A 20,368-nucleotide genomic window follows, 5' to 3' on the forward strand; every position below is an offset into this window, starting at 1 on the left:
AATGGCTAATAAACTTGCTCTTTGATCTAGCATATATGTGTCTAAATTGTTAGAGTAACTGTTGCTCAGGAGTTCCTACCTTATTACGAAAGAAAGAAATCAAAGTAGCTGTAAAAATCATTCGTAACCACCCATATTAAAGACTGTTTTCACTATGATTGAATCATAGATATTTTATATCTATAGAAAGTGGTCATTTTTACTGCACATGTTGATTCATAGTTGCATAACTAATCATGACAACTTTATTAATTGCTTATTATCAAGGGTTTTCTCTTTTATTAGAGAACAAGTGACTTCCTTCCCTTATCCTGGTGTGCGTATATATCTCTGTGTGATAGAGATTAATGCATAAAGCTTTGCAGGAAACTGCCTCATTGATTTTGTTGCCTTTATATTTGTCTTCCTTAGATGACTTCCACTAACATAGATGGAGGATGTATAGCCCGTTTCAATGAGACACCCAGGGCCCTGAGTATTGTGGTTGGAGTTCTGGCTTAAATTCAGACACTGGAGTAAGTAAGACATTAAAGGGACATTGTTGGGAAAATGAATGCATGTATCATTGGTTATTTTTAAAGTCCCCAATATAGCACTTCTTTGATGGAGGTACTTTTATAAAGTATTAGTCCTTGCTTGTGTTTTGGAAATTAATTAGGAAATGCATTGCCAACACTGCTGTAATGATGTGCCTTGGAATATTATTCAATGTTGTAATGAGTTGTACACGAGTTCTGTCTCTGGAGTCTATGTATTTGAATATTCTCATGCCATATTTTCAAGTTCTTCAAATCTCATGCTAGCCAATCCACTGCTCTACCATATGATTCAGAAATATTTTCAAAAGCTCATGTTGTTTGCCCACATTATTTAAGACTTAAATTAATTTCTGAGCTTTTTATGCAGTAGTAAATTCTACTCTTACACACAACTTAATTTAGCAGCATCAGAGCTAATGATGAATAAATGTACCCACCTCAGTACATGGTACCTCCTTTTAGAGAAAACTCCCCAAAAGTCTTTATTGAAGAAAAGTATCAAATCAGTACCTTAGAGTCTTCTGTGCTATGATAGTGCATTGAATACAAGAAAGCTGATGGGGTAGTTTTAAAAAATGTCCTGACAGAGTCAAGGTGATGGCCATTTTTAGCTGCCCTGCTATCCATCACCTCTTTCAGCCAAGCATACTCCATCATATGCAACAGCCTCATGAATTTATGCATCAAGCTGTGCAGCCAGTCGTGCCGAGGGCGCTGGTGACAAGTGAAATTGCTGTGCGCCTCATTTAGCTGTTTATTGCGCCTGAGTACGTGTTGCAGCTGTCATCCCACGATGGGATGATAGTGCTCGTTAATAGACAAGACAGGCAAATAATGATGGAGGCCACAGCAAGAGATGCTCATCTGCCAATGGGCTCTGAGCAATATCACAAACATCCACAAAGTTTTCCATCAAAAGCAGCTCTGTAAGAAAATAGAGAGGGCAGGGCTGTTCTTCATAGGACTAACAATGGAGATTAAACTTTTGAAAAAAGTGTAGCCCAGTAGATTGTGTATCTTGGGACTGCCATTTGGGGGTCCTTCACTATGCTTCCCTTTTAAAAGAATCCCAGGAAAATGACCACACACACCAACCCAGTTTGTTACCAGTATGTTCAAGATGCCCGTATTCCCACTACACACCATGGAATTAACTTTAACTGGCTGAACGATTGGCCTTATTCCAATGTCATCCATGACCCCAAGAATTTGCGAATGTTATTTTTCAACTGTTTGAAGACTTGTTTCATACATTTAGAACTTTGGATTGCTATCTTTCAATTCTTCTCAGTAATTCAGTGGAAAGTAACTTGGAATAGAAATATTCTATCTTTAGATTTGAATGGAATTTTCTTTTGTATAAAATTGAATTATACTCAAGCATTCATATCTTGGCATATAGGAAAGAGGCTCTTAATAAAATCTCTCCCAGATGAAAGTCAGTTAAACAACTGACTTCCATTTCCTTCCTTCTGTGAATGTGTGATGCTTAATCTTATGGGTATTCTGCAGTTGGTGATTAGCAAGTGCCTAAGGTATGGGCTTAAATGTGAACCTTTATGATTTTGCCAACAGGTTATTCATTTCGTAAGAATATAGAACTCAAAGAGTTAATTAACATGTTTGGTGTAATGAAATGAAGCAAATTCTGACAATCCTTTGCAGACTTTTATATATACTAGTAATATCCATTAAACACGGACACACACACACACACACACACACACACACACAGAATTTGCGAAATGGCTCTCTTGCATATAAGAGTGGCCATGGTTTTTTTGGTGGCATCTATCTTGCCATGAAGAAAGACTACCAAAAGTTTAACAAGATCATTTTTATTAATAAAGATGTCAAGAACCATAGAAAGTACTAACCAGGCCCCAGAGCTATAATGATGGGGGTGTGGGGGGGAACGTTTATGTGACCTTTGCATTTTAAGGATGAGGAAGCCAAGTCTCAGAGAGGCTAAGTACCCAGACAGGTCTGTGGTGAGTCATCTGCAGCATTGGTGGTGAACCCAGGTCTCTGGGACCCTTATGTCCTCTAGAGCTGCTTTAGCTGTGACATTATTCATATTCTTGCTGTGACTGACAGTGTGGGCTTTTAAAAAAAAAACTACTTATTAACAAAAATCTTGTTTATATTTATGTGTTACTTTGCAAGAATATTCTGATTTATTTATCATTTCTGTATGCTTATTTCTTTAAAAATAAGGTAGAGTGGGGAATACAAGGCATCTAACAATAAAGTTAAAATAATAAGGGTTGTGTCATGAAAGACAAGAGAGAATTGTGACAAAAAGCTCAGGCAAAGGATAATTACTAGATTTGAATATAAAATTTACCACCGATTTAAAAGGGTTGATTCATTCTTAAATGTGATCATTGTCTTTGAGCCAAAAATTACTTCAGTGAGAATGGATCTTTAGTTTTATGATGGAAATAAATGAGAAAATATAAGTTAACTTGCAAGGAAAATAGTTTTATGATGCATATTTCAGGAATATACCTATTCTGCAAAGTAAGGCACATCTGTATTAATTATTTAAAGGTCCCTTTCTTCTTTAAAACATTCATATCTGTGAATCTCTATTACTTAAAATGTATAACAAAAATCATTAGACACAACTTTCCACTGGGTATCTGGATCCAGAAATATGTATTTGTCTTAGAAGTCTTTGATAAACACTTAGTATACAGGGCAATGTGTATTCTACAACAATTAATTTGGATGCACAGTAGACATCATTATACAGGAGGTACAAAAATCACATTTGGATTATACATTACAGTAGTGATTTAGCTCAGAGTCTTAATGTAAAATCCTATGGACTTACATGTAATAACTTTATGTACTTTATTTCTTTTTCCCTGTTTTGTGCTTACTAGGGAATAATACAATGGGAGCTATATCATTCTGCTTCTTCGCTTTTTCAAAAATAACAACAACAACAACAGCAAAATTTTTTTGGCATTTACAGAATTAATGGTCAGCAAATTTAAATATGTTGACTCCTTTTTCTTAATGAAATGGAAAAGAGATGTGTGTTACACGCACACACAAAGTTTTATTAATGTTTCATAAAATGGTTGCTACAATCAAAGGAACTGCTCTGAAAATTAAATCACTGGGCTGGCTCTGGAAATCAGCATAATATGCTCTGCTTAATTCCGTCATGCTAAGATGTTAGATTCTCCTTCATTCTCTCAGCTTTCTCTCTCCTTCACCTGGGGGCATCTGCTGATGAGTCTCTTCTAGAGGTTGTTTAATGACTATTTTACAGGAACTGTCAGCTTTCTAAAGCCCAGTGGCATTGGGCGTCACTGTATTACCAGCCTTTTTACACAATTGGCCTGACTGTAAATCGGAGGTTTAAAAGTACAAGAAAAGCTCCTATTTGATTTAATGACTGGCTGATGGAGGTCGATTAATCTTTCTGTGCTCAGATGTTTTACTCATAAAGGTCATCTATTGTTTGTTTATACTCACTTTCCTGATTTTAGAAACACAAGTAATAAGAAGACCATTTTGAGAAGAGCAGATAGTCGCCTTAAGAAAATCCCTGTCATATGCACTCTGGGATTTGGACTCAAATCCTAATTATACAGTAAGTGAAATGAACACAGCCTTTACATTAACCTAATGTAAAGCTGCAAAACCACGATACCTGCTTGATTTGGTTAAAGGAATTGAAGACATGGTTTCTTTTTTTTCTTCTTCTTCTTTTTTTGGCAGGAGGGGGCTATTTCCATTTGAAAATGAAGATCTTTTTGGTTCTATAAAGAAAACATATTTTTTCCTTCCCCCTCTTCACTTTTTAAAAAAAAACAAACAGAAATCTTTTTAGCACCATCACCTTTACTTAGGACATTACTTTCATTCAAGGTTAAGGGCTCTATTTTCTTTAAAAAAAAAATCTATCGAAAATGTATCCTTTTTAAAAATTAGATTAATTCATCGTAATCTTGGTATTAAATTACAAAATCTTGCTTCCTGGGTTTTAACATGAGAGCACAGGTTCTCCACCAAATTATTTTTTGTCAGTTTTCATTTTTAATCAAGGGATAATTTGTTTGCTCAAAGAATGTGCCAATCAGTCAAGGCTAGTCAACAAAGAGCATGGCTTAAGAGTACAAAAAAGTAGCACACAGAAGGTGATGTTGAGGAAATACTCAATGACTTTCTAAATCTACCTTTTAAAGTTGAGACAATGTAGCAAAGTTATTCTTTGACCAATAAAATAATGCCTAGCCTTTGGCTCCTCCAAACAAATGAAATAGAATAATGATTCTGACAGTTTTCCTGAATGGAGATTTCTGATTACAAGTGACTACAGGAGAATGAGTCTCACTAGCAGGCGGAGCACACACTGTGAGCAAAGATAGTTGTAAGTCCCCACACATACCTTTTCAAAAGTGAGAATAATATAAATAGGGAAGAAAAATAGTCTCATAACTTTTCACTGGACAATCTATTCAGACATGCAAAACTAGGCATCTGGATATTAATTTTGGAAAATCCCTAGAGGTAAGAATTTCTGCCATTACTAAGCAATTCAGGGTATCAAAAAGCCACAAAAGTAAATTTAACATTGTTTTCTATTTGAATCTCAAGTCCACATTCTATTACCAAATGTCCACAGAGCAATCATACGTACTCAAATGATGAATACAAGTTTTTCTTGAAGTATTCTCCGAAAGGCATTTTGTAAGGGCAAATGTAAGAGAAGGAAACACTTGACAGTCAGTATCTAATAATACTGGCGTAACATAATATAGCTTTTTTGAGGCAGTAGTTCATTTGCCTCTTCTGGTAAGTTCCAGGATTTCTTTTACATATGGTACTTCCTTTGGGTTTTTACTGCACTGAATTGGATTCATTTGTTTACATGGTGTTCATTCTCAGATTTGTCTTTATAAGGACAGGGCCTGTTTCACATTCACCTTTTTAAAAAAAAATTATTTAAATTCCAGTTAGTTAACATATAGTATAGTATTAGTTTGAAGTATACAATTTAGTGATTCGACACTTACATACAGCACCTGGTGCTCACCACAACAGGTGTACTTCTTAATACCCATCACCCATTTCACCCATCTCTCTGCCCACCTGCCCTCTGGTAACCATCAGTTTGTTCTTTATAGTTAGGAGTCTCTTTCTTGGTTTGCCTCTCATTTTTGTTTTGTTTTGTTTTTGTTTTTTTTCCCTTTGCTCATTTGTTTTGTTTCTTAAATTCCACATATGAATGAAATCATCTGGTATTTCTCTTTTATACTTATCTTGACATATCCTAAATATTCAGTACCTGGGACAGTGTTTGTCATCTGGTAAGCACTCGATAAATATTGCTTGAATTAAGTAACTAAATTACAGTATTTTACATGTTCAGTAGGGGATTTACTAACGTGTCTAAATTTACATTCCTCATTGGGATTCAGACTGTCTCCTATTGCTAAGCATGAAGGAGCAATGAGGTTGGACATAGAGATGGAGGCTCTAGTCTCAGCTCTGTCAGTCTGTGACTACGAAGCAAAGCACTTAAACTTGAGCTTCTCCAATTCTTATCTGTAACATTCAGGGTCAGATATATAACTGTGATCTCTGATAGCTGTAATACTCTTGATTGTTATAGCCCTACTACTCTCATATGTGGTAAGCCATTTTTTTTCAGTCTACTTGTAACTCTAAATTATTACTAACACCTAACATTTACTAAGCAGTTAGTTGTGATGTTGATATTATTTTTCCCAATTCTCACAATCCTATGAGTTAAGTATTTACACATAGTGAAATTAGAGTTCAAACCAATTTAAAAACTTGTCCTAGGCCCAAGTGGCATAGAGAAAACCCAAGCCTTGGGCTTCTGGTGTCAATTTTTCTGCTCTTTCCAATGTGCTGTCTAATTCTATCTGCAGCTCATTCTTTCCCAGACTTCTAAAAGTATTGTAAGTTTGTATTTAGTATTGTAATGTTTTAAATAGAATTTCTAAAGGAAACAAGAGGACCCTCTGTGAAAAGACCAATTTATTATGAGTTAAGCATTCTGAGTTGTATTGTTATCAGAGGTGATGAGGCTCCTCTGATCCCCCATATCTCTTCTCATCCTCTGGTGGCCAGTATCATGCATTTTCAAGACAGCTGGCCAATGGGCTCTGTGGCCATAAAATAGAGCTCAGCAAGCTGCTCACACAAGGATTGAACTTGTGACCTTGGTGTCGTTTCCATCACACCCCAAGCAATTGAATTAAATAGCCAAAGACAAATCTAACATGACATGAAATGAAACACGGCCTCAGAGATGTGGAAATATTTATCATTTGGTCTATTTATATTTCAATTAATTTCAATTGATTATTTTGGACTTGGACTTTGTAGAACAGTGCCCTAGGAACTGCAGAATAACCACATAATCTGGATCTCTAGAGCTGGAAGTGTGAGGGAAAAGGGGGAAACCAGTGTGGGATGACCACAAGTCCTAAGAGAAGACAAGCCAAATGTCAGGGAAATACACAGCCAGAAAAACTCTCCATATCTATAGAATGTCCAATCTTTTAGGATCAGCAATAGCCTCCAGGGTTACATCAAAAGGGACTATTTGGCAACTCATTGGCTCTCATAGCCTCTTGGATCTCTAGTTCTTGCAATGGCTCTGGTTTGACCTTACTCCTCCCTGTATTGTGATCTTGTTTTTATTGAACCCCAGCAGATTGGAATGATTCCCAGTTTGTTCATTCCTTTGAGTTTCTATTTATTGTTCTCTAGTACTCTGAGCACTTGGTTTGCCTTATCTCTGATTCTGCTTTTACTCCCTAACTTTTCTGGTTCACTTCCCCCATATTATACTGATGGTCCTGCGGCAGTTAACATCTAAATTTCCTGAAGTGGTTGTTTCACACTGTTCTCTCAGCTTCCAGAGGAGCCCAGAGATTTTCATCTTAAAAGTTTGGGATGCTACTGCCCTAACTCCCTGGGGACAAGGGTCCTGGAATTGAGTGTATGTTGAAGAGATGACCTTAACATTTTATTTTCAATGGAGTTAATTGAGGAACTGTGGGCTAAGGATGCAATGCAAAGTCAGTTGACCAGTAAGTGGGGACTTATAAATAGATTTTGACTTTTAGCTATTGGCTAAGGAAATAATTGAGGGAACAGAGTGTACAGGAATGGCTTCTTCTTCTTCAGTGCAAACGACTGAGTGTTAATGACTCCCCCACACCCAATTCATAGGCTGAAATCCTCTCCCCCATGTGATAGTATTAGGAGGTAAGGCCTTTAGGACATAATTAGACTTTGAGGGTGGAGTCCTCATGAATGGGATTAGTGCTCTTTTAAAGGGACCCCAAAGAGCCCTCCTGCCCTCTTTCCACCATGTGAGGAGTCAAGGAAAAGAAGATAGTCTACCACCTAGAAAAGGGCTCTCACTAGAACTCAGCTAGCATACTGAATGCTGATCTCAGACTTCCAGCCTCCAGAGCTGAGGGAAATAAATTTCTGTTTTTTATTAGCCACCCAGTCTATGGCACTTTGTGACAGCATTCTGAACTGAGATGCTCATGAATCTTCCACCTCTTCTTCTCTGTTGACTTTTCCTTTAAGGTTCCCTCCAACTCTGAGATTCTTTAAGATGTAATGCCAATCAAGCTAAGCATGTAGGAGAATGTGATAGTTCATGTTACTGCTTTTGTTACCTACAAATCCAATGTTTCCTTCTAGAAATTCATTCCATAAAATGAGTTATTTTTTTAAACCACCAAAAGTAAAAATTTTAAATTATGGAGTTTAGAAAAAAGATTACCTTTATTATTGTTCAATAAATAGTGATTAATTCCATAGCTACTTGATCAATGCCAGCTTTTAAGTTAGTATCCCCAGCAAGCTGTGTGTAATATTAAGATATTAACTTTAACTTCCTTATTACTATATGTGTCCAAATTCTTAAATTAGAGTAATCTCATTCTCTTGTTAACTTCAATATTTCATCTTAATATATGTCACATCTGGGATTCAATTTAGACAGGTCTTAAAAGTTTATTTTCTAAGTATGCTTAAATTTTTATTTTCAAAGATTTCTATAAAATAGTGCTGACTTAAAAAATCTATAATTGTTAACAAGGATGAATTTCCTACCAGTAATTGCATATCAAACACAATCAAATGAACCCCAATTTGCTAAAGGATCATTCCTTATTGTTTTGACAATAGGATTTGGAGACCTACTGAAGTTTCACTTTGCCATTTTTTTCAATAAAGTTTCAATGAGTTTAACAGATTATCTATTTAGGTCTGTAATGATGATGAGAACAGGAAATTCGGACAGGAAAATGGGTCGCTTCTTAGGCTTCCTGCCAGACTTTGAAAACCACCATAACAAGTTGTTTCTGCCAAAGTAAGTGAAATCCGAATGCTGGCTAAAACATTTGAAAAAAAAAGAAAAAGAAAGAAAGAAACCCATGCTGACTAATAGGCGCTAATGTGTGAATAATAATTAGCGCAATTAAGTGACTGGCGCTGTGCGGGTGAAATTTTCAGAATACAAAACATTAATGTAGGGGTTTACATACACATAAACAAAGCTTTAAAATGGGCTAATGTGAGCTCTGATTATGGAAATATTTAGGGGTCAGTATAATAATTGTGAAATTCTCATTGAGTGTATGCTAATCTTAGGTATAGAAATTCTATGAATGTAAGTCATTGTTGTAATCTTATAAAGTCCTCAAAGATTATACTTATATCTATGTCATCTGTATCTATAATCCTATATATGGGAAACAGGTCTGAAGTCTGATAAAGTCTAGTAACATGAAATTAATGTGTATGAAGTTAGAAAAATGTCATATGTATGAAGCCACACTTCCTAGATTACTACTCAGACAGCTATTTATCCCTCCCAACCTCCTGGACACATCACCCTCCATACGTCCATGCTTCTATTCTTTAAATTTCTTTACATGTTTCTCTCTCTCTTTTCCCCTTCTCTCCCTCTCCACCTATCATTTATCTGAAAATATAGGACCAGCTTTCTCAGTGAATAGTACAGAATTATAGCTAAGAACCATCATGGGCTTAGTTTATCTAACATGAAGAATAAATTATTATTCTCTTAGAAATACTGCTGTGTCAAGGTCAGGGTTGAGGTCATTTACAAGGCAATGTAGAGGACAGCATATAATTTACTAGCCAGAATCACTCACAGCTGATGTGTGTTGGGGGGATGGGGACCTTTCCATCAGAAATCTATACTCATTTAGCTTTCATAAACAAATGCTTTTAAGAGTATAAAAAAAAAAAAAAACCTGTGTTGTGAGCTTAATTAAGAAGCATCAAATTACCCACTTCTTTTGTTCACCTTTGGAAAATATATTTAGTAGCTGATGATTAGCGACCTGTGTGTTTATTCAACAGAAATAAGAAACTCTAAATCAACATGTTCTAATGTGCTGTCCTTTGCAAATGAAGATAACACTATTGATTCACAATCAAAGGGCATGCATTTATTTCTTCTTTCTTTTGGGGGGTTAAAGTATTGATGATGAGTAGAATATCATCCTCAGTTTTTTACCTTGTCTAATTTGTGAACAACATTTTAATCTAAGAAATAGCTGCCCAGGGCAAAACAAGTAGCCCTTGCTTATACAATAAACACAGTATTTAAAAAATTGTTATTGTTATTGCTCCAGGTACAAAGTGGCCCAGAGAGTTAAAATTGTTCAGATATTCCTAGGTTTCAGTATTTCAACACATTTTTATTGATGGTCCAATTTACCACTACCACTTGCTGTATATTCTCCCTATATGCTAGGAATGTGCCTCTGTAATAAAGTCAAACAGCCCGGAGGTGAAAATCATCTAGTTCTGCAAATATTGTAAGTGACATCATGGTCTGAACCCTGTAAGCTCAACTCGATATTTAAAGCCCACCCTCATCATTTCACTCTAATATCGAAGTATCGTGAAGAGTCCCCTTGTTTGACAGTTACTACTTCTTGTTCTCTAGCTTGTGTCTTTTCATCTCTTCCTACACATAGAGGTTCTTTGAATAACCATTGCTCTAAGTGAAAGGGAGTTAAAGACAAACTGAATGAGGCCCCAAGTTCTCTAGTGGAAAGTGTTGACAGGTAATTACCTACTGCATAGTCTCAAGTATGTAAAGAGCTAAGAGTACATAGAGAAGGGGTACTCCATCCATGCTGCAGGTAGAAGGAAAGAGGGCATTAAGTAGATAGAATGCTGGGGAAAGCTTCCTAGTAGGACAGTGTCTGTTTACTCCTGAATTTCAAAGCTCTCCTTCCCTGCTGAGGTTTAGTCTATACTCTATGGACATGCTCAAGGTTTTTCCCACTCTACCAGAAAGAAAATCTTCTCATCAACCCAGCATTTCTCTTTAACAATCACCCAGTCCCTCCCACACCCTCCCTCTGCCAGCTTCCTTCTATTCTTCCTTCTACACTACCTCTGCTGCCAGACTCACCACTCACTTGAAACGTTTCTACCTTTGATTGTCACTTTGGAGTGCTTTTTCTTTTTAGAGCCTCATTATTCCCAGGAATTCCATGTGTCCTACCTCATTCTAATTTATCTTCCTTTTCATGATTTCAAACTGTTTCCTCTGCTCCCATTTTAAAACTTGTGTTCTTGGGTTTTCTCACTAGTTGATTGTTCTCCTTACTCTGTACCTTATCTTTAGTTATGTGTGTGTGTGCGTGCATGTGTGTGTGTGTGTGTGTGTGTTGAGGGTGGGGCTCACCCATTCTCTTGATCTTAACTACCACCTATATATGTCTGTTATCCAAATACTAGTCTCTAGCCCTCGGGTCCACTGAATTTCAGAACTGAATATAAATGTTATGAAAAACCTCTACTTGGCCATGCCAGAGACATTTCTACATTTCCAACATGTTCTAAAACATCTCTAATCATGTCCTTCTCAACCTACCACATCCATGTCAAAACTTACTGCTCCTCATAATGCTTCTAACTCAGAGCCTTAGGGGCTTCCCTTTCTTCCTTCCATTCCTTAAAGATGCTCACCAAATGCCTTCTAAGTGTACCTCGTATACATTTCTCAACTCTGTTTCTCCTTGGCCCAATTATTGCCCTTTAGCTTGTTAAGGCTTCAAACTCCTTTAAACTGAGTGGCCTTGGAATGTCTATAAGCCTTTTAAGCTCTGGCTAAGAGGAGGCTGTGTTGGAAGTATGTTGGTTTGGGTTCATGTGATCTATTTTTGTGGTGAGCAATCACTTGTGTGAGGAGCTAAATTATTGCTAGCCGTTCAGGACGAGGAATGGCTTCCAGGAATAATTTTCACCCCTCCTGTGTCAACTCACATAGAGTGGTAAAACAAAGCGCTGATGCAGAGTTCAGGTCGTGTTTGTGACCATGTTCTGTAGTTCCAGAAGAGAAGCATGTGTACAGAGGAGGACAAACTAGTTTGGAAATGTACAGGCTTACAGTATATAATCGGTGGGAAAATTTTTCCAATTATGAAACATGAAATTCTAAGTGGAAGGCTCATGTCTTATTGATCCCTAGTCAAAATGCAAGTAATGTCCTCTTAGGCATATGCTCAAAACTACAGCAAAAAGAATTATAAATCTAGCATGGATTTTTTCTTCTTCTTTTTTTTTTTTGATAAAGATAACATAAATTTACCAAATTCTTGTATTTTTAGGGTTAAATGTTGTAGCAGTGTTGTGCATAGAACCTCATGTTTAGGGCATCCCAACATACTGAATTACTTCTTAGTCTACCTGACTCATGTGAAGAAAGCCTATTTCCAAAGGAAATAGCATGAAAAATTGCCACCAGTGAAGAAACAGACTAAAGAAATGAGTATTCTGGTGATAAAACTACTACACATGTTAATTAATAAGTCAATATATATAGCATAAATGTAATTTGATGGCATATCTAAGTCACCTGAGTTGCTCTTATATAGACTTTAAATTGGGATTCTTTTTTCTAAAGATGATATCCAAACTTCCTAGAGGTAGTTATTCCCATTTTTTAGATATGTAAACTGAAGCAAATGCAGTTTATATCACTTTTCCAAGGCCAGTTATGTTATGGAAATAATAGTCAGAGTAGGGATTCAAACCCAATTCTTTAAATTCTAAAATCCTAATTATATTTTACCATGCCATAATGCCACATATATAATTACTGACAAAAATTTTTATAGCACAATTTCTCTACTCAAAACCAAAGGTCAATAACATTTCAGATCCAAATGATGTTATAATATTTTTAAAAAGAGCTTTGGTGATTTTTTTCACATTACTCTCACTTAAAATTGAAATGAGTTATAGATATTATTAGTACCTACTGATATACACCATATGGTTTCTTAAGACTTTGTTAATGCAAATTTCAAGGATTATACTACTTAAATCTTAGCAAATTCTATTAAATACTTTAATGGGAATCTTATTTTTAAATTTGTTTGTAAATCTTCAAAATTATCAACGTGTGAAGGCAATCTGTTCTTCACACTTTACCCTTGAAAGTTGATATCAGCCCTCTGAAAGCAGCTAAAAGGACTGAGGTAATAATAAATGAGAAAATGAATCCTTGGAATAATCATTAGAATGGCACCCAACTGAAAGATCATGACAAAACATGGCATGACAAGTAGTGGAAATTAAAAACCAAAATTAATCAAAATATGAAATAAGCACCAATAATTAAAACTCCTTACAAAAATTAAAGATAGTGACTCCTTTAATGATGAAAGAAGCCTTAGAGGTATGAATATGATACATTATAATACAATCTGCTGCTTGGTGCCAGCCAATTCACAAATATTCATGTAGGAGGAATAGAGAAAGTGTTTCTTACATCTTGAAAGCTAAATCTAAATAAAAGCAAACTAATAAGCAAATCTGATGACAGTTTTCTCCTCAGCATTATATAAATTAACATTTCTAATTTCATTTCTTATATGGACAACAGAAAAGCTTTTTGGTGAAAAAAATCAAGAGATGGTTTTACCTAAGATTTAAATAGAAAAACCTTTGAAGTGGGAAGTATAGGAAAGCAGTAAAATGGTTCAGTAGTTTGACCTTTACAGTTTTTTTTTCCTTAGAACTATTTCACTAAAATATTTGAAGAGTAGGATTTGGAAACCTGAAATTGATAATTTATCTTTAAACAAAGTGAAAACTGACTGTATATGGAGTAGAAATAGGTATCATTTCGAGTTGGAGGAAGATAATGATGAAAGTATCTGATAACCAAGAGTCATAAGAATAAGAAAATACAAAATAAAACTGAGTAAAGAAAATAAATAGACTCAAAAGATAATGTGGCTTTTAAAATTAAATGAAATTCATTTTATTTTTATTCATTTTTTTATTTTAGTGGGCTCCACACCCAGTGTGGAGCGCAATGCAGGGCTTGAACTCATGACCCTGAGATCAAAACTTCTTGAGCTGAAATCAAGAGTCACACATTTAACTAACTGAGCCGCTCAGGTGCTACTATATAAAACCCATTTAAAACCATTACTTTATTCCAGTGTTGAGTTTTACTGGTTAAAAAAAAAAGGAAAAATAAATCCAAAAGGATATTTTTAAATTTTCTCTTAACCTTGTGGATGCATTCCTAAATCTTCAGGTCATTCTAAAGATCTGAATGAGTCTATGACCAGTATAATACATGAGATCGTATAGGAAGTGTAACTTCCTCATAAAATGGGAATATTCATACCAGGGGAAAATAAAGCTAAAAGTCTTAAAATTTTCTGAGAGAGTCACAGTTGATAGCAGAAAAAAGAAATGGGATTGTAAACAATTCAATTAGCAATTGTTTACATTACAGTAATCATTAAAATGCATTTTTGTCAACTAAAATTTCAAATGTAGACATTTCCACCTCCTGTATTACAAGATTAAGATCTTCAACACTCTTAACCTCAATATTCTCAAGAATTTCAGTCATGTGAGCACTGGTGTCAGCCCCTCTGTCACCAGTGGCCAAAATGAGTGTGTCCCATTTCTAGGTGGGTATGAGTGATACAGAAGAACGTATATGAGGCAGAGGTTGATTCTTCCAGACTCTAGGAGGAAAAGCATCGAAGATATTCCACAGAGAAACCTGAAAGCATCGTAAAGGTAAGAAACGAACAGGTGACAATAACTAGGAAGAATTTGTCCTTCTTTATGTGGAGATTATAAAAAAAAAAAAGAAAATAGAAGATACAAAGGAGGAAAGCATTGTTCCTTATAGCATGTTGCTGGTTGTCGCAGCTAGATTACCATTGACTGTTGCAAAGCTGAGCAAGCACAAAACCATGAATGATAGATGCTTTATATAGAATGGAAGTTGGGAATAGAAGATGGCAGGCAGGAGGAGGCAAGCACAAACAGCAAGATAATTATGCTGAAACCCAATCAGGTGCCTCACAGGGCATTATACTATTTCCTCTCACTTGTTAAAGGCACGTGGGCCTATAGATCTCAAAATAGGTGAATTGAAACATGAGTAACATTGAGAATTTGGCTACAAGTGTCATAAAGATAAATGGCTTGGAAATTATTTAAAGTTCATCAAATGTCCTGACTCTTCTAAGAACCTCAACAAACCAAAAGGTTCTTAAGTGAAGAACTTTTCATGTACTGCCTAAACAATAAATAATGTGATCTCCTGTGCTCCTCTTAATTTCTCAAAGTTCCCAGAGTATTTTTTTTAATTAAGAAGTTTGCTCTAATGGGAACAAATATTACAAATTATTACAAAACAAAATATATCCTATATATTCTAGTCTCTCTATACCATATATTATATAGACAGTATATGATGTTCTATATATTATATTCTAGATTTCAAACTGGTGGCAGTCAGTTAATTTCCATTCTCCCATTCACACAAAATCACCATATGTACTCAAAATTATCATCTCCCTTCTTTTATACAGACTAAGGAATCCCATTTTGCATTATGCTTTACCTTGCATTTTTCAGCACTTCTACTATTTCCATTTGTCTTCTGTATGCCCTTGTCAATTGATTAAAATATAGAGTTCGAAACAGGCAAAATGATAGGCTTAGTAGTTTTGGATACGTGGAGCCCGTGATGCTGTCCTTATTTATACATCTTCGAGACCAATAATCATTTACCTACAGGCATTGCTGACTCATGGTTAGTTCTCAAGTCTTTCTAATCCATTGTTCTCCACCAATCATGCCCAATTTTATGTCTGTGAGGCCATTGTGAGATCTCTTTTACTTGGGAATTTCATATCACTATTTGCCTAGCAACATTTCCTTTTTTTTTTTTTCCTGCCAACATTTCCAATTGTAAATTTGGTTTTCAGCTATGTTAACTGTGATGTTGATAACAGATCTCTGCTTTAAGTTATAATAAAGCCAAATAAATTCAGGTTGTTGGAACTCTCCTTGAAGGACCTCCTGGTTTGGTAATGAATTCTTGGTCATTTTTTAGCTGTTAGAAAACTTATAACATGTTTTCAGTATTTAGAAGTAATAGGAGCAAAGAAAAAATTTTCTGATGTGTGGAGGGCTCTAAGGTTCATCAACTAGTAAAGATATGGGTATATAATTTATTGTTTTAAATTCCATGCTATCACTGTCCATGTGGCAGAAACTGTTTTTTACTAAAAACATTATTAAATAGTACAAAGCAGTTTTGCAGTGCATGATTGCCAACATTATGAAATATTTACAGATTCATTTGAGTGAGCTCTGCCTTAAGTTAATTTTATAGTAATGTATTATTCAGAATTCCATTAAAACCTAAGAGTAAAGTCTTAATTTTAGTGAATTCTAGAAAAATTAAAATGACTTTGTTGCTAGATTTCACAAACCTGAGTTCCCAGAATATCCTGGAATCAAGTGGAACAAGATGTCTTTTAATAACTTTTAAGAAAATAAAAAAAGAATATTTAGGGAGGAAAAGGTGGGTAATGGAAAGGAATAGCTGACTACTCACAAGTGTGATGAAGTGCCTCAAGATGCAAAGCGAAATTACATATAGCTGTCTAATACTGACTTACTACTGCATATGCTTTTGAGTTTTCACAGTTTTTCTCATGAGTTGTGACAGGATGACAACAAAACTACTGCCTTAATTACACGAAGATTGGAAGGTGTGTAACAGCCCCTCAAGATGACTGAAGAAATTTCACATGAAATACAAACCTCAAGACTAGCATTTAAATATGCCAAGATAAAAATTTTAAAGTCCCATAATGGCCACAATCTTGATGTTCTATCCGTTCGTTGATGTAGGCTGCTGTTTACATTTGGAACCAAAAGCCAACTAGCCCTTTTTAGCATGACGTGAATATATTTTCTAAAAATTAGTTACAACCTTCACTGGAAATCTTCTGGTTCCCACAAAGTCATTTAAGGTAAAAACTGCAAAAGATATGAAGTGATGGACTTCTAATAATGAATTATTTCACCTAGTGACATTATTTATGTATATTGGGTAGTCCAGATCTCACAGTTGAGCAAATTTCCCCAAAGCCAAGTCACAGCTTGCCATTACCCTCTGTATTTGAAGATGACATTCCTGGTCATGAGTGTGCTCCAAGTGGAAGCGTAGAAGGAGAAACCGATATGCAATAACACTTTCCACATGTAGAGATGACTCCTTAATTTTCAAGGTTTTCTAAGACTTGACTGCCCAGATGTTGTATTAAAAAGACCAACAGTCTCTGACTGCTGCATGCCGTAGGCCTCTGCGCCAGCCAGGTGTTTGGACTGCAGCAGCTAATAAACGTGAGAGCATTTCTATTTTCTATTTTCTTTGCCTGCCTCCTCCTCGGTTCACTGTACAGCAGTGGCTTCGGGATCTGACTGTCATTCATTCTCCACACATCTATAGCCTCAGAGGGTTGTGCTGTGATGAGCCGTAGCACTTCTATACTGGCAGACTGGCTGAGTTCCAGCCCTTGTTTTAAAGGATCCTGTCTTGCCAGTTAATGTAAAGTATTGCTCTGGTCTGGGCCAGTGAGTTCAGGAGCAAGGTTCTCGTGAAGGTCTGCTAGGGCCCTGGAATGCTACTTAGGGACCACCTCCAGTCTCTGATCACTAAATCAGTGATGTTCGTGGAGGTTAAATGCATGTCAAAAGGAAAAGGATCATTAATGTGTTCTATGTATTCAAAAGGCAATGGATTTTATCCTTAACCCTCCCCTATTACTAATAAGGTGAGATATGGTTTACTGAGTGATCCAAGACTAACCAAGATGACAACTGTATTGGAGGTCAATTCAGAGGAAGACAAGCAAATTTGCAGCATATATTCTGTAAGATATAGAACTGACACCAAAGTCAAAGCTGAGGAGTTGGTGCTCATAGTTATAGCTCAAAAATGTAAACAAAAACTCAACAACTTTAGAAAACTCTCCTAAAGATTTAACTGACTACATAGGAAAGAGCCTAAACACGTAGATGGCACAACAGATTATCTCCTCCAGCAGCTGTCATCAGAGAGGTAAAGAACTTCTACTCCATTTTGCAGCAACTAAGTCCAGATGCTATTATTACTTAAGAATAGGAAGCCGGAGAACCTATATATACAGCTGTGTACCACCTGACCACCACAGCCCCGTGTACTATATCCTAATGCCAGTAGATGTGGAGAATGAAGAGAAATGTAAAAATTTAATAAAGTTTAGAACTAACACTGTCTCTTTATGTCCAAACTAGTTTGATTATTCATTATTTGGATGTTTTTTTTTTCTTTGTAATAATGTCGTAACCTCATAAGTTACTTTTAAAAAAGAGAAAGAATGAATGAAGAAAATATGTGAAAGAAAATGCCTGTAAACCTGATGTTGATGTCTCTGAGCTATTGTAAACTGCTGAGCAAATGCTTAGATTGATAATATGAATGCTTTCATTTCTGGAGTGGAAGAAAAGTGAAATTAGTAATGTGATGTAATTAAAATATTATGTCTTCTGTAACATGTTCTAGATATACTATTTGTTATGTCATATAACTGCTTATATCTTGAAGATATTTATCTTATTGAGTAAATAAAACTTTGCTTTTCCCCCCACATAATATTAATTTTAATTTGTAACTGAGAACGCTGTGATTGACTATCCTTCATTATTTCTGAAAATCTTGTTTAATATTTTTGAAACAGAAACCCTAAAGTCTGGTTTTCCTTTGCTTACCTCATTACTTATTTTATTTCATTACATGATGATGCTATGCTTTCTCTAGAGGCCCTATAGAAAGAATACAAAATTTGCACTCAGGATGAGGTTCACTGTGCTCATATGTACATATTTCAGACTTTTCTGTAAATATGAAAACATATTAGCCAACTCTTATTATATGTTTAGTCATTTTTATCAGTGTGGCTGAAAAGAACACCATACAAAGGGTCCAAGTGTCAAGACCTATCATAGAAGACCAGTAAGTGCAGAAATGAAACAGACTCGGGGGCAGTGGGGAGAGGGAGAGAGAGAGAGATCCACCTTTCCCTCAGGACACCAGGTATCATCTACCATGCATTCCAGACACAGGAGCAGCTGTACTCCCTGTATTAAATATAAGGAATTTATAGACACAAACTACATATAAAGTTTTTTTTTTTCACCCCATCCCCATACATATTCCAATTTAGAGACTCCTTGCCCTGGCACCTTCTCCCTTTGGTTTCTCTTGCTATCTTGACTATTAACTAGTTGACTTACTTATTGTTTCCTTCACTTCCATGAGATTGTGAGTTCTGTGAAGACACAGGATTGCAGGATTCTTGATTACTTTATTGAGCACCTCACCCATACAGCTGAGGACGGCACTTGGAAGAGAGCTGGTGTCCAACATATACTTGTTGAGGGAGTCAATGAATAAATGAATGAATTTTCAAACAGTCATGAATAAATCACCATATGACTTCTCCCCTTTCCCCTTCCTTCGTCCTCTGCCTGGCTCTGTCCTTTGAACACAAGCACCATTAACTCTTACTGACTTCTGTGGTTTCTCCTGAATCTGCCACAACTTCCAAACACCTCATTTCACATAGGTGATGCCCTACACTGGGTATTAGTTATTCCAAAGGCATCATTTCTGCTATGTCTGCCATCCTCTGCTTGGCTTCATATTTCTGATAGGCTGCGGCTTCTGCTATGGCTATGTTGTCCCGTTTTTCATGGAGAATTGGAGTGAGCAGTATCAATAATACTAAATAATAATAGCTAACATGTACTGAGTTTTCATAATGTACCAGGCACTAATTTGGCTTTTGATTTACTTAGGCCACATTTAATTCTTATAACATTATATCCATTTTACACGTGAAGTTAAATGGCCCAAAGCCTCATTGCTAATCATTAGCTAAGCTGAAATTCAAGGCCAGGTCTCTTTGGTTTCAATATCAACATTCTTTTCGCCACATTACATAACCACTACCAAAGTTGCACTGCCTGTACCCTAGTATTTTCTAAAGATGTTATTGATAGTTTCAGTTTTCCCATCCACTGGTGGTGCAGCAAGAGTTTGTGGGTAAAGGTTATCCACTTTTCTCCTTATGTTCTTCTTCTCAGAAAAGGTCTCTTTACTTTCAAATTTCTAGAAGCATACTTCACTAGGCAGAATTTTTTTTTTTTTTTTTTTTTTTAGGCAGAACTTTTTGAGGGCAGAGCAAAGTCTTGTTCTCTCTACTTTTTTTTTTAAGATTTTATTTATTTATTCATGATAGTCACACAGAGAGAGACAGAGAGGCAGAGACACAGGCAGAGGGAGAAGCAGGCTCCATGCAGGGAGCCCGACGTGGGATTCGATCCCGGGTCTCCAGGATCGCGCCCCAGGCCAAAGGCAGACGCCAAACCACTGTGCCACCCAG

The 20,368-nt window shown here is 36.0% G+C and overlaps 1 long non-coding RNA gene across 1 annotated transcript; it reads left to right on the forward strand.

Annotated features, from left to right (window-relative positions):
• The first annotated feature begins 411 nt into the window (after positions 1-411).
• Positions 412-18,510, forward strand: LOC102152882. Its single transcript, XR_005367470.1, has 4 exons — positions 412-515; positions 4,046-4,149; positions 14,543-14,654; positions 16,575-18,510. It is a non-coding gene; the product is annotated as an uncharacterized LOC102152882 (long non-coding RNA).
• Positions 18,511-20,368: the final 1,858 nt, after the last annotated feature.

This window comes from Canis lupus, chromosome 12, assembly GCF_011100685.1.
Source record: "Canis lupus familiaris isolate Mischka breed German Shepherd chromosome 12, alternate assembly UU_Cfam_GSD_1.0, whole genome shotgun sequence".
NCBI classification, from domain to species: Eukaryota; Metazoa; Chordata; class Mammalia; order Carnivora; family Canidae; genus Canis; species Canis lupus.